Genomic DNA, 14,054 nt, shown 5'->3' on the forward strand with positions numbered 1-14,054 from the left:
TTGAAATCTTCTCTTCCCGAGAAAATGTTGTTATTTTTTATTTTATTTTTTCTGAAAAAAAAAAGAAATCATATTTTTAGGAAAGTGATGTTTGAAATATTTCGTTTTTACAGTATATACACAGAAGTTTTGTTAGCATTTACGACATTAACATAACATAAAGAATAATCTTGTTATATTATCTATGATGATTTTATGACAATAAAAATCCAAGATAGGTAGCATCCTACAGTAGACATCAGATCCATGAGTGGCTATATTATTACTATTATTATTATTATTATTATTATTCGTGACACCTCCAAGGAGTCCGAAGACTCATTGTGGGAGGACACCTAAACTGTCTCAACCACTACACCGAACCTCCACTACGAATCATCCCCATCAACGCCATCTACCGCCCACCTCCATCACTACCACAACTAGTATTTTTTGTCTGTAAATTGCGTGTGTTCTGAAGGGTCAATTTGTCTGTATGAGGGATGAAAAACCCCAGTATCCGGGAGAAAAACCCTGCTACCTCCGTCTGAGATCGGCTAATTCACCTTTTAAATATCGTTTTAAATAATCAGGCAGTGTTGCTATAGGAAAAGCATGGTATATTTTCGAGCTAAATCAGGTCTCCAATAAGCGAAATGGTAGGGGCACGGAAGTACATCGTAATTACTATCTATCACTACTCAGGAAAGAATTTTGAAATTTATCAAATTATTTATCATTTATTAGTACATTTCCTGAAATCAAGAAGTCGTTAATTTAACGATAGCTGATTCCGATTAATTGATGACAAAGTTTTCCTACTGGAAGCCGTTTTTGAACGTATTGCACTCGCTTCTTGCAATGATCGTATTTAGACTATTTTCTTTTTGTTTTCTCAAAAGAAGCAGAGCGTAAAACTGGTTAAATATTGAAAATATGAAATGTTTTCATTCATTCTGAAATAATCGAATAAATATTCAAAAATGGACCATCAAAATATTCAATTGTCTTTATGAATAAACCAAAAACGATACTGTGGTTTATTAATAACTACACATTTATTTGTTGTTATTCGTTTTCTTCATCAGCTATTTTTTGTCCACTTCTGGAAGCAAGTCTACCACAAAATCCTCCATTTATCCTAGCTTTTTAGGTCACTGAGTTCCTCCTGATATATCTTTAATTATGAGCATGTCTCAAGTTTAAGTGTTAACGCAATCATCAAAGGTTTTCTATACTCTCTCTCTTCTCTGTGAGTGTGTTTGAGAGAGAGAGAGAGAGAGAGAGAGCGCTGGAGCAAACTTGCAATTTCTAATTCTCGCATATACAGAAAGACAGCTACTGATGTTTTTGTATATCATAACATTTTAAATCAATGAAAGGATATTACGACAAGGCCATTATTTATCCACACGTTTTAAAACATACACTGATGAAAAACGAAATCAGCATAAAGCCCAAAGTAGAAAAATTGTCTTGAACATAAATGACAGCTTTTTCCATAACTGATTTATAAAAGCATTGAAAAATTCATAACAGAACAGTGTGGTATTTTGACGTGTAGGTCAGAAAGGCGGGAGATAATAAAAAAAAAACAATGCATGATGAGCGACAACTGAAGTGGATGCTTCCAAAGAAGTTGTAAATCATCTCTATCACAAGACAATCAATAAAGAGATAATAAATGAGGGATATGATGTGGCTACGTGAGAAGAATGTAATCTAAGAGATGACGACGTAAATGAGTGTAAGTGAATAGAATGAGATGATCAAAATAGTATGAAGAGAAAAAACAAACAAGCATACCGATTGCTTCTACTATTAAATGCAACGAAACTTACAAAAGTATGGAAGTTTATTTTTTCGCTTCGTGTTAATCAATTTAGGTTTTAAAGGGGTGAAAGTGGAGAGCAAGGCCCCATACAGGAAGTTTTTTTTTTTTTTTTTTTGTCACCCTTCGACAAGGCAATTTTATTATTAGTAGCTAATGCAGTTGTACGGTCGGTAGACGCCAGGGCGTAGCACACGTTGTCCTGCCACAGGAAGTTGGCATAAGTCTGCGGAAATCATGCAGTGTTCAAGCTTAACAAAGAGGACCGCTTTGTAGCACTTCAAAGAAGACAAACTTCAGTGTGTGTGTGTGTGTGTTATGCGCTAATACGTAAGCATTACAATACACTAATGTATTGTAATGCTTACGTAATGTATTATGATGTAATTGCGATTTTGGAGCTGGCGATCAATAAAGGTTGAAAAAGTCAAAAGATACCGTCCCGCAAATTACGATAAAATTTACTCGTCGTAAATATGGAAGGGCAAACTAAGCAACTTTAATCCAACATAACAAACTGCTGCGACCAGAGAGTATTATAACCACGTTTATTAAAAATAGTTCTCTTCACTTCTCTTGGTACTCAGTTAACCGAAACAGTTCTCTCCATTAAGATACAAATGAAATAGAAAAAGAACTACACATTGTTTAACTGGACAGTTATCTGTTTACGAACTCTGAAATAAGATCAGCTTGATTAAATCGATTAATCTGTTTAAGAGCAAAATACGTAAGATAAGTAACCACTTAAAATAAGTAAGATATGCTTACTTATTTTAAGCAGTTTGGATCCCGTCTGTGACTTAACGAACCTTTATCAAGTGTTTGCAATGAAATGATGGTTGGTTTTTTCTACCTCAAAATAGGCATAGACAGTTTATTTTTCGTCATTTGTAACACATACTTTTATATCATTTTGCATAACTTGAAAACTGAGATGGTTCCACGACACATTTTCGTAAGGATCTAAAGTATGAAATGTCGATAAAATTCGTCAATCCAAAGCAGAAACTGCATACGCAGACATACAAAACTGATCTAATGGGGCTATTACGAAATACAGATGACTGAATATCCACACGGCACTGGTGTGTTACAGGTTTTGCAACGTTTCAAATTTGAGTACGAAATATTTTAAGGTCTTGGCCCAGGGCGCTAAGCTTTTCTCGAAACTAAGATTTTTCAACCCGACACACAAAATAGACAAAATGTGTTTTTGTCAAAGCAGCTAAGGATATAAAGCCAATGTGTTACGTCTGTAAATTGCACATGTTCTTAAGACTAATTTTCCTGTCATGAAAACCCCGAATTTTTTCGGGAGGAAAAAATGTTTTTGTCCATCATATGAAATCAGCCAACTTACCTTCCGTTGAAAAGACCAAATAAAGGCTCTTCTCGGCAAGACAGGATTCGAACGTAGGAATACTTGCAGGTCTTTCCAACCAAAAGCCATCGTTGCCACTGACCGAGCTACAGAGGTCCCACAAAATGGCTTGAAGACATAATTAACAGGCATCATATACCGGCTTCTTAACGCAAGTTGTTTAGGTTGGCGTAATTTCGACTAGTATTCAATATCAACAACAAAAACTACACCCGGATAAATTAGATAAAGGAATTAATCGAAAAATTATTTACAATTTCGTAGCGATGATATATTTCGATAGGTGGAAGAATCTGTTCTCTTAGGTTTAAAAACAAAATTAAAGTATTACTTCATTTACCGCATATTAATCATCGTGCAGTTGATGCTTAATCTCAAATTTAATCTTTCTTATAATAAATGATACAGAAAACAACCATTATAAGCTGCCTTTCCTTCCTCTTTTCATTGTCAAAAATAGGATCAGAAGTCCTTGTTAAGATAAGTTAAAACGAAAAAGAAAATTTTCTATTTTTATGAATTACGACAGACAGACAGCCCGTATGTCACTTGCACAATCTTTCTTTCAGGTGCACTTAGGACTACACCGGTTTGTTTTTGTTTTAAGAAGTCGAAGTGCATCTGCGGGCTAAGGCTTTACATTGTACATGAAGAAAAAAAAAAATTCGCCCTACACATGACAGTAATTGACTACCATTTATCAATAACCTTCCCTGCTCGAAGTAGGAGGGCTTATCGGAAGATAAAGATCACTGCATAGACTCGCTACTAACAACTAGCAATTTCCGTCTGATTCAAACTTTCTTTCTGCACGCAAATGTTTTCTTTTTCTTTTAGTCAAAAGATATTGAGGGATTATCTCTTCCTAAAGTCCTTGAGGTTCTCAGAAAAATTAATTTGACATTGTATATGCCCATTGAAGTTAATAGTAAGAAAATATACTATATTTCTTTTAAGAAAACCTGGTTTATCGGATAAACAAGCCATAATACATATCCTACAATCTGTAGAATTCCCAGTGCAAGATGAAAGGGATGATCTTCTCACACTCCGAAACAAAAGAATTGATAAACTAGACGCCTAAAATGTTTACTAATATCACGAATTGGTGATATATTAATAAGTTTTCTGAGTGCACAGAATACTTGCTATTCTTTTCCGGTCATTTCCATTGTAAAAGCAACAGCATCATTCTCTTCTGAGACTATTGACTCCTTTCCTTATATCATAAAGTAAAAAATATTCAAATAAAACATTTAATGTTTACCCAAACAACATCATAAAGGCTACAAAGAAATAGTGGTTTTTATTCCTTTTATTTCTGTCTGAAGTGTAAGACTGGCTTGGATCCGGTTAAAGTAGGAAACTTATCAAAGCCTTTATCCAATCGAGGTAAGTTAACTGATCTGAAAGATCAGTTAACTTTTGTGGAGGAAAAAAAAATCGGAGTTTCACAAAGGAAAAAAAAAATCCTACTACCTCCACTTCAAGGAGTTTTGGATAAAAGTACAATACAAATGTTGAGGCACAGGAAGAAAAAGCATTCTATTGATAACATTGAAACATCCTTAAATAAATTCAAACCGTGTCCTTAACGCTCTAAAGCAATACACTGATCTTAGAGCCATTTATAGTATCGTACAATTACTTTTGCTTTACTTGATTTTGCCATTAAAATAGCACAGTTATAGTTCAAAATAATGCTCTTACACCGGTGTCCAAAAGCTAAGGACGAACACTATTTCTGAAGATTACAACCGCGAATTCAAACGAATCAGCTTGTAGCAATTTGTATAATTGACGATTTCGAGCAGAAAGCGGGCACACATTCAACATTTCGAATCACGCACAAAGAGGTCACCTGGTAGCACTCAACAGCATAAAAAGCAAAAGGCTGCGCTAAGCGAATTGTGTTTGGAGAAAATACTTTTTCTCCAAACACAAATGAATACAGCTGCAAACTTGGATATCTTATAATGTCTCAAAAACATCATCATATGATTTGACGGGGTGAATTATTGGCAAGCTTGAAGAAGGCTGCAGAATTACTAATATTGGCAGAGCGTTTAGAATCGCACAGAGCGTTATATCCAGATTCTGGGCTGCGTTTCAAACCAATGGAATGTATTCCATACGTTTGCTAAGAGGTCGCCCTCGCTCTACCACGGAGCATGATGATAGATTTTTGGTTAACAGCAAAACATAATCGCCGCACCACGGCAGGTCAGCTATCAAATCGCCATTCAAGCACAAGTACGCGGATATCTCGACAAACTTAGCAAGACGTCTGCAACAAGTAGGTCTATATGCCCGAAGGTCTGTAGACTACGTCACATTATCCATAGTTCATTGTAGAGTACGTTTTCATTGGTTGTTTTATCCATAAAAAATGGGCAAGACACCAATGGGCTAATGTACTCTTTACAGATGAGAGTCGTATTAGTCATTCTTTCGATTCTAGATGAAAACTGATCTGGTGTGAAAGTGGTAATGCTTATCATCGCGAGAATGTTCTTGAAAAGAGTAGATACGACGGTGCTAGGGTCATGATGTGGGGGAGGCATCACGCACGCACCAAGCTAGAAGTGCTAGAAAAAAGGACTGACTGGTGAATGATCTTGCGACGAAGTTCTTGAACTTCGTCGCAAGTTCAAATCCTGTTCACTTGTTCAGTGGTGCTGTTGGCGAAGAATTCATTTTTAAAAGACAATGGCAAACCAAATCGTACACGAACAGTGGATATACTTCTGGACATTGAAGAAATTAATCGAATCGAGTGGCCATCACGCTCGCGAGATCTCAACCTCATAGAACACGTTTGAGACGCAATAGAGAGTATTGTTGCTCGAAATTCCCTCTCCAGAAAATAAACAAGGCCTTATCCTTGCTTTGAGAGAGAAGTGGGCCAATTTGCCTCAAGAACTCCAGAGGCTGAGAATGGTACGACGTTGTGAGACCTGCGTCACAGTTCGGAGTAGACATATTCCATACTGAAATGTCTCTCCGCATAGTTTTCTGTAAGCACTGTACATTAATTCCTTTACTACATCCTTCGGAAATTTGTAACTTATTAGTAATTTAATACTAATAAATTTGTAATTTATTAGTATGCTGGTAATAAATTCATGTTCACATTTGGCTGTAGTCATGAAATTCTTTTCATATAAAGGTAAAGATGTAGTTCGTCCATAGCTTTTGGACACCAGTGTATAATTTCGAATCATTCATGAATAAAATAGTAAAAATCATAACTATTGAATTCTTTAAACAAAAGGCATTACTATTGATCGGAGATGAAATTTCTACTTTCAGTATTTCTTGTTTTCCTGAGAAATGTTTTCTTCGTAGTGATGGTACAGTCGACAGCATGTTGGATAAAGTGGTGATACATCATTTGATAGAGCACCTGTTAAATTCCTTTTGTCTATTCGCCAGTACGAAACGAAACTTATTATGGGACTTTAGCTGAACGAATCTAAAACACTTGATCGATTTTTTAAGAAACTTCCATAGATATTTCAACTTTTTTCAATCGAATTATTTGCTGGGGAATAAACGTGAAAAATTTGTAATTTTTTTAAAGTCCCTGTTTGAATAGCAAACATCACAATACTCGTAGTTTCAGAGAGAAAAATTGAAATGCCAGCAATCGAAAATTCAACCGGGATCAGTTAAAATGCTAAACTGTACCTAAACAATTATAAATGAGTTAGTTATTTTTAAGAACTAATACGCTATTAGTAATTAGTTTTTAACAAGACTGTTCGATATAGTCTATCGCTCATTGTAATTCTTTGTCGTTGCGAAACGATTTGAAATGTTTGAACATCCAAAATATTAAATGTCTATGAAATCCTTTTACTCAAAGTCCGAAATAATTTGTGAATGATCAGATAAAAAATTAATTTTTTATCTGACCGAAGACAAAATTCATATTCTGTCTTCGATCTTTATTTTTATAATTATAAGGAGATTAGGATTCAGTCGAAGCCAGAATTCTTGAGTATGAGACAAAAATAATCTTGTTTTGTCATTAATTTTTTGCTAATTGATATTTTAATTATGCACAAGAATTCTCCACATTATCACCAAAAGCTCATTTTTGAGTTTAATAAGTTGGAGATACACGATTTTCCAGGGTAAAGCAAAAATTCCTTGATGCTTTGGATTTAGAAGAAAATATTATTCAAAGATGCTGAAATACAACTAATTTTTTAATAATCAGTTTTTTTGTTCACATTTTATTTACTATCCGGCAGCATATGTACTTATTGCATGGATATTTTAGACATCTCTCACGCGGTACGCGGTACATGATGAAGGGGAGCCATAGCAAGCAAACAAGAAACTTCTGATATGGTTGAGTGTTGTATTTTATTTATCAAATACCTGGTTACAAAAGGACTGGTTGTTTTCTATCAGGAAAATCCAAAAATGTTTCTACCACGTGTAACCTTGATTAATTCAGCAGATTGTTTAAAAAATATGTCGGTGTGTATATACTTAATAATTAATAAATTCATTACAATATTTCTCCGATGTGAAATGATTTGTGCAAGCGTTACAAGTGTGAAAGGTTTGATACAAGGAAGGAAAGAAAAAGTCTAAAATTCTAAAGGAAAACCACCTGGTGGACAGGTTAGATAATGCTCTTAGCCGCTGGGCTACGCTTATGAATTAATTTTCCAAGCTGTTTGGAATTGCAACTGAAACAACTAATAATACAAGGCATTGTATTGTGCATGTAAACTGTATCTTCTCCTTCTGTCTGTTTGACAGGGTGTCAAACCTTACAAACCTGAGTTTTCGGAAAAATACCTCCATATGAGATCGGCTAACTTACACTCGGAAGGAAAACAAAAACTTACAAGAAGAGGCAGGAAAAAGAAAGAGTATTTCCTATTGATACTTAATTCTGTAAAACTGCAGATGGCTTTTCTCAAGCAATTATATCATGCATATATGAGCTTGGTCAGCGACAGCTAAGCGGTTATTATCCTACTTACTACAGATCTCTAAGTGGCTTGAAAAGTACATGTTTGATCTCTGCATCATCGAAACTATATTCTATAACCCTTAGGTCACCTCATCCCATCTTCCCTTTTGTGATAGACTCTATGATTTCTTACGATCAAGTAACTTGGCTTCTTTAAAACTTAGTACTCCCTTTGATAGGACAATTTATTCAATCTGCTATAACTGTAAACTAGCTGTTTTACGAAATGAAAAACAAAAATTTGGGGGAAAAAAAACCTGCTACTTATGTATGTGGGATGGGATAAAGCCAAACGTCTTCGTGTATATTGACTGAACTACGGAGGTCACCTACAATACTATAAAAAAAACGATAGGTTTATAATATTTTGTGATACGAATTAAATTAAATCCAAACTGAATCTATCTGTCAAAAATATAAAGTCTTGTCTCCTTGTGATCACAGACAAACTATACTATATAATATAACTTTAGATCTCCACTGACCTATGGATTGCCAAAACCCCGCAATTTTCTTAGGGTGGATATTTGGGAAAAGCTTTTGGTAACATAGGACAACTTCCACTCTCTCTCTCTCTCTCTCACACACACACACACACACACACACACACAACATAGAAATTGGATTCTGAAAAGACCGATACATTCTCACTTTTTAATCTCAGCGCAATGACAAGCAAACTGAGGATTGATATATGAGATTCCCAACTACACCGCTTTGCTATTTTGTCTGGACGAAATATCCAAACATTCCTCAATTATGTGGAAAAATCCGAGTAATAACCAAGGAAACCCGAAGTATAACAATACCCTAACCCGTCATCACTGGCTTTCTATCCCTCTGCCTAGCTTCTTAAGTAGTTGAAAATGTTTACCAAAACACAAAATACAAACACGCAAAATACAAAAAATGTTCCATTTAAATTCTTGGCAAGGCAAGATTGAAAACCATGACATCATAACCGACAGCATCCAAGAAATTTCTAGATTGTATAAAATTGTAAACAAAGTGTTGAAGGCTTTGCAGTTTTCAGGTGAAAGAGTGCCAAGTTATATGAAGAGCAGCAGCAACTCCTCCGGATTTGTGATTTGTGGATAACTGAACCATTTTTGTCCAAATATTGTTCTAATCTTCATCTGCTGTAAAACTCGTGAATAAATAGGTAAACAAATTATTAATAAGGCTCGTAAAAGCATTCTAAACTGACCTTTGATATGAAATATATTTGAATTTCTCCAACGTAACCTGATGAGTCGAAAACCCAATCAATATTTTGGAGTCATTTGCTTTTCACAGTTCCATCCACATGAATGGAATGTCCACCCTTATTAATAAATCCATATTTATAAATAAATAATAGTTTGCAACTTCAAATAGCTATCTGTGTGATCATTCTTTAATATGCCACTTCTCACGATTCTGAAAATAACAGAACTGTTCGACAGAAATATCTGTTTATTATCACGTAATATGTGATGGGGCCTTATTCCATTATTCATCATAAAAACTAGTTTTATAGTCGACAGAATATCTTATTCAAATACATTTCATACCAGTAGGTTCTCATGAGACCTGTCAAATATTTTCATACTTTTCAATACTAACTTTAACAATTTCATAGAAAGATCGGTTGACGGATTTAATATATTTAGAACTGACATTTATATAAACTGATGTGTTTGGTTCTTCGGTTATTATTTTAGCATATGTCTTATATCTTCTATATTCTAAGAAAATATATTTTATTTTTTCATAAATAACTTATGAAATAGCCAGTTAAATAACTATATTTTCTGGGGTATGTTTGAGTTAAGAAAAAGGAAAATGTTGAATCCTATCATGTATGCTGTCAGGAATTTATGATTCAATAAATATATTGTCAGCTCACATCGTAGTTAATGGTTGTTTAGTATTGCAACAAAGCAACTAGATAATATGTCTATTAATTATTTGCGTTCTACAGCTGGCATTTATGTTAGAGTGATTTAAAACAGTTTCCGGATTTTTTTAAAAAAAAAGTATGAGACCGACTAACTCACCTTTAATTGAAAAATCCCGATAAAGGTTTTTCCAGTCAAACGGCTTCTTCGAAACTAATGGAGCTACTTGGCTCCATACGCACGTTAAGTGATGAACTTATACCTCACACTAAGAAACATAAAAGTGAAAGCATTCCCTTTGTGATTCGAGTATTTTTCCCTTAAAAGTGTTCAAAGCACTCTGAAATCAGGAACAATTACAGCACATACATTTGTGATAATTTTCTATTACCTAATAATTTTGCATAAATTATAATCTTACTATTTTACTAGTAGGATCACGGGAAATAGACTGAATATACTTCTTTCTTGTAAGTTTTCTTTTCTTTCTTTTTTTGCAATTGCTTTGATTGGTTTGTCGTTTGTAATCTGAGGTTTCCAATGCTGTAGCCTACAAAACGAAATACGTAAGGGTCAGGGGTTAGAGAAAGGATAGATGAAAGGTAAGATGAGCTTTTGTTTGTTTTTGTGTTCATTCGGTTAGTTCATTGTTTGCCTTCTCTCTCTCTCTCTCTCTCTATCTGTTCTCAGTTTACTGAGAAAAGAGATTGTTGCTCTCTCTTTTTATTGTATTACAGTACTGTAATTTTGGCGTGTCAGTAGTCCTGGATAGATTTAAACCTATCCAGGACCTGACACTTTATTGGCGTAAAAACGCAATGACCATCCTTACACCACTACTACAAATTTGTATAATGATGCAATACGGTAAGAAAATATATAAATGACTATAAACTTATCAGGCTCATCTTAAATCAGGATAATTTAAAGATAAATTATATTTGTTTAAGACATTTTTATTTTTAGTAAGGTAATAAAAAGTTGACATTAATAAAATATTACAATGATTCATATATTCAAATATCCTCAAGCTTAGAGATATCTTATCTTTTAAAAAATTCAATATTCTTTAAACAAAAACCTTGTCATCTCTCGAAATGAAAATGTATTTTAAATATAAAACTTCTTCTCACTCTATGATAGAATCGAAATAGGTCTTTGCCGAACAGTGTCACTGTTGCAAACCACGTTGAGTTTTTTTTTCGCTAATGTAATCAGATTTTTGGAATTCTTTCCACGTTCGTTATCCTCATATATAGACTCATGTCCGAAGCAATCCATCCTGAGATCCACTCTTGCAATTTTGAAGGAAGGACATACTCGGTGTGTTGTTAATTTTATTCCAAATGTAAGCTGCATTGAGAATCTCAAGAACTAAAACTCAACAGAATAACTGACCACACCGACAGAATATGCGGCCTAGCTAAAAGCGTAAGTCAAAAAGTAAGACTAAATCTTGAATCATAGCTTGCATTAAACGATGACAATATGAGACTTCAGCCCCGAATTTTGTGAGACAAAATTACTCTCCAGATAACTTCACAATGTAAAACTCTGCAATGTGTTCGAAATTCGCACGCAGAGAGAGAGAACGATGGTGGAATAATTGGCTTCAGTTATGGTAAGTGAAAGCTATATACCAGATTTATTGATATTAGTCCGTATCTATTAAGAAAGTTCCAAGAAAAACAAACAAACTTTCTAAAGTATACAATCTATATTAACAATTCTTATAATATTGGATAACTAAGTATTATAACTTGTAATTATTGTATTACAGTACTGATTTTGGCTGTCTTAAATCATGCAACGATATATCGTAGCATGATTTATCAAAATAGTAAATGTTCCTTTCTATAAATATTTTAATAGCGCATATTTTAATATGAATCCCAACCACAAAAACTTGTAATCTATAGTACGTACCATGGCTGTGCTAAATCTTAGATATCTGGAAACCTTGTTCTGGAAAATCAACCATCGAACGTTTATTTGAGTTGCTTCAGGCCTCCAGTAAGCAGGTTGGTTTGTCTTACACTGGAAGATATTTCCTAAACACATTCGTAAACAAATGAGAATGCTTACCCCTAACGAGATCCGGAAACATAAATCTCTGTATAAATAAAACTTCCTATATGGTTATACATAACCCCATTTCTTTTTTTCTTACTGGCAACTTGGATGTTTCATCTCACAGAGCTACCAAACCTGCCGGAGAACACAGGAATTATCAGACATGTAATTTACTGGATTTACTGGGCTCTTTACCTTAATTGTTTCGTCGACTAACCTAAACAGTGAGCAAAGAGCCTTTGCGACATTTCGAACATAGCAGAAAATTTTCTATGACGTAAAACAAGCATCATAATTTTAGTAATAATGAAAACTGACATATTTAAGAAGCGTAGATAGCTTCCTGTAACCATCGACATAAGAACTTAAAACAAGTGTAGTGTCCTACCGACAAGAATATAAAATCAATAGAAGCAGTCACTTACTTTTAAAACTCTTCTGGGTGCATTTGGCTGCAGTCTTCAGAGAGAGTGCAGACATTTCCTGTTCATGTGTGTATACTCGTGTTCGTGTGTGTGTGTATGTGTGTGTGTCTGTGTCTGTCCATAGTAGCGTCATATCGTTCGAAGCGCTTACGGCTTCGTCGAAGTTAGTCGCCTTTCATCTCACCTGTACTACCCTTTCAGAAAAGCTCCAAGAAAAGTTTTGGAGATAAGAAGAATTTTTAGCTCCATTTGAAGTCACAAGTGAAACCTTGACGACGTCTTCTACGGTTATCTGTTGCTCCCGGAGCTGAGCTGATCTTGAAAGAGAAAAGTTCTGCGTCTCAATGAAAGTGCATTATTGCCGAGACCCAAGTCTGTATCTGACAAAGTTGAAGACGACTAGAGATAGCTTTCGTCTTAGCTAACGATCACTGTCTGCAGTCGGTATGAGCTAATAGATGTTTCTGCTAGGAGCGGTAAATAAGCGATTGTCAAACTCTTGATGCCTCTGTGTGTGTTCCAGCTATTTCTTTTCAACAGCCACTCTCATCTAATATTTGATGTGTTAGAAGAAACAGATAAACTTCTAGGGGGGGGGGGTATCGTTACGTTTCCTGAGTACTGCGGCAGACGATGTCTGAGACTTCGGGTCAAAAGAAAAGACCATTGAGAAGGAGATTTGTCTTGGAGTTTCTTTAAGAAATAGCATAGTTTTATCCGTTCGTTATTTGTTGTACGGTGAGGTCATAAAAGGAGGAACAATAAAAGATGGTATTTCCTATTCTTTACAGCGAGTCGTTATCTCTGTTGTCTGTGATTTGCAACCATAACTGAAATAATAGTCATTGAAACAAATTGTTTCGAAGACTCAGAAAGAAAAAGAAAAAAGATTGAAGCTCTTTTATGTAACTAAACTATTACACTGATCAAATGATTTGTGAAAATAGTAATATAAGTCAGCATTATTTTTATCTTCCTATTTATTGGGCATAGGTTAGTTGCTATTTTGCTATTACTACATCACATTTTTATTAAAAATCATCATCAGCCTCGCCTACTCCCTATATATATGGGAATAAAAAGGCGTTAGCTGATTTTTTTTATATATACATATGCATTTTACGACAATAAATTTCATATTTGTTTCTAATTATGGTTAAACCAACCTTTCATTGCACATTCATCAAAAATTCACCAAATTCATTCACAAAACCTTCATTAAAATATGTTACGTGTATAAAATCATTTCTCACTTATTATGTTATAAATATTAGCACTCCAAGAGTCTGATGTGATGTTCTCCATGTTGTCATCATCGCATTGAATAGGGCACTCTTTAAATGATGTTATCTGATACCTTTTGTAATTATGTAAACAGTCTAACTTAGTAACAAAAACTGTGTATTCGTAGATGATGAACAGATTAATATTCAGGTCACAAAGACTTACGATTTGTGCACGTTGTGTTTTCAGACCATTCACCTGT

The sequence above is a fragment of the Typopeltis vanoorti genome, chromosome 2 (assembly GCF_054136105.1).
Source record: "Typopeltis vanoorti isolate ZY-2024b chromosome 2, IOZ_Tvanoo_1.0, whole genome shotgun sequence".
Lineage (NCBI taxonomy): Eukaryota > Metazoa > Arthropoda > Arachnida > Uropygi > Thelyphonidae > Typopeltis > Typopeltis vanoorti.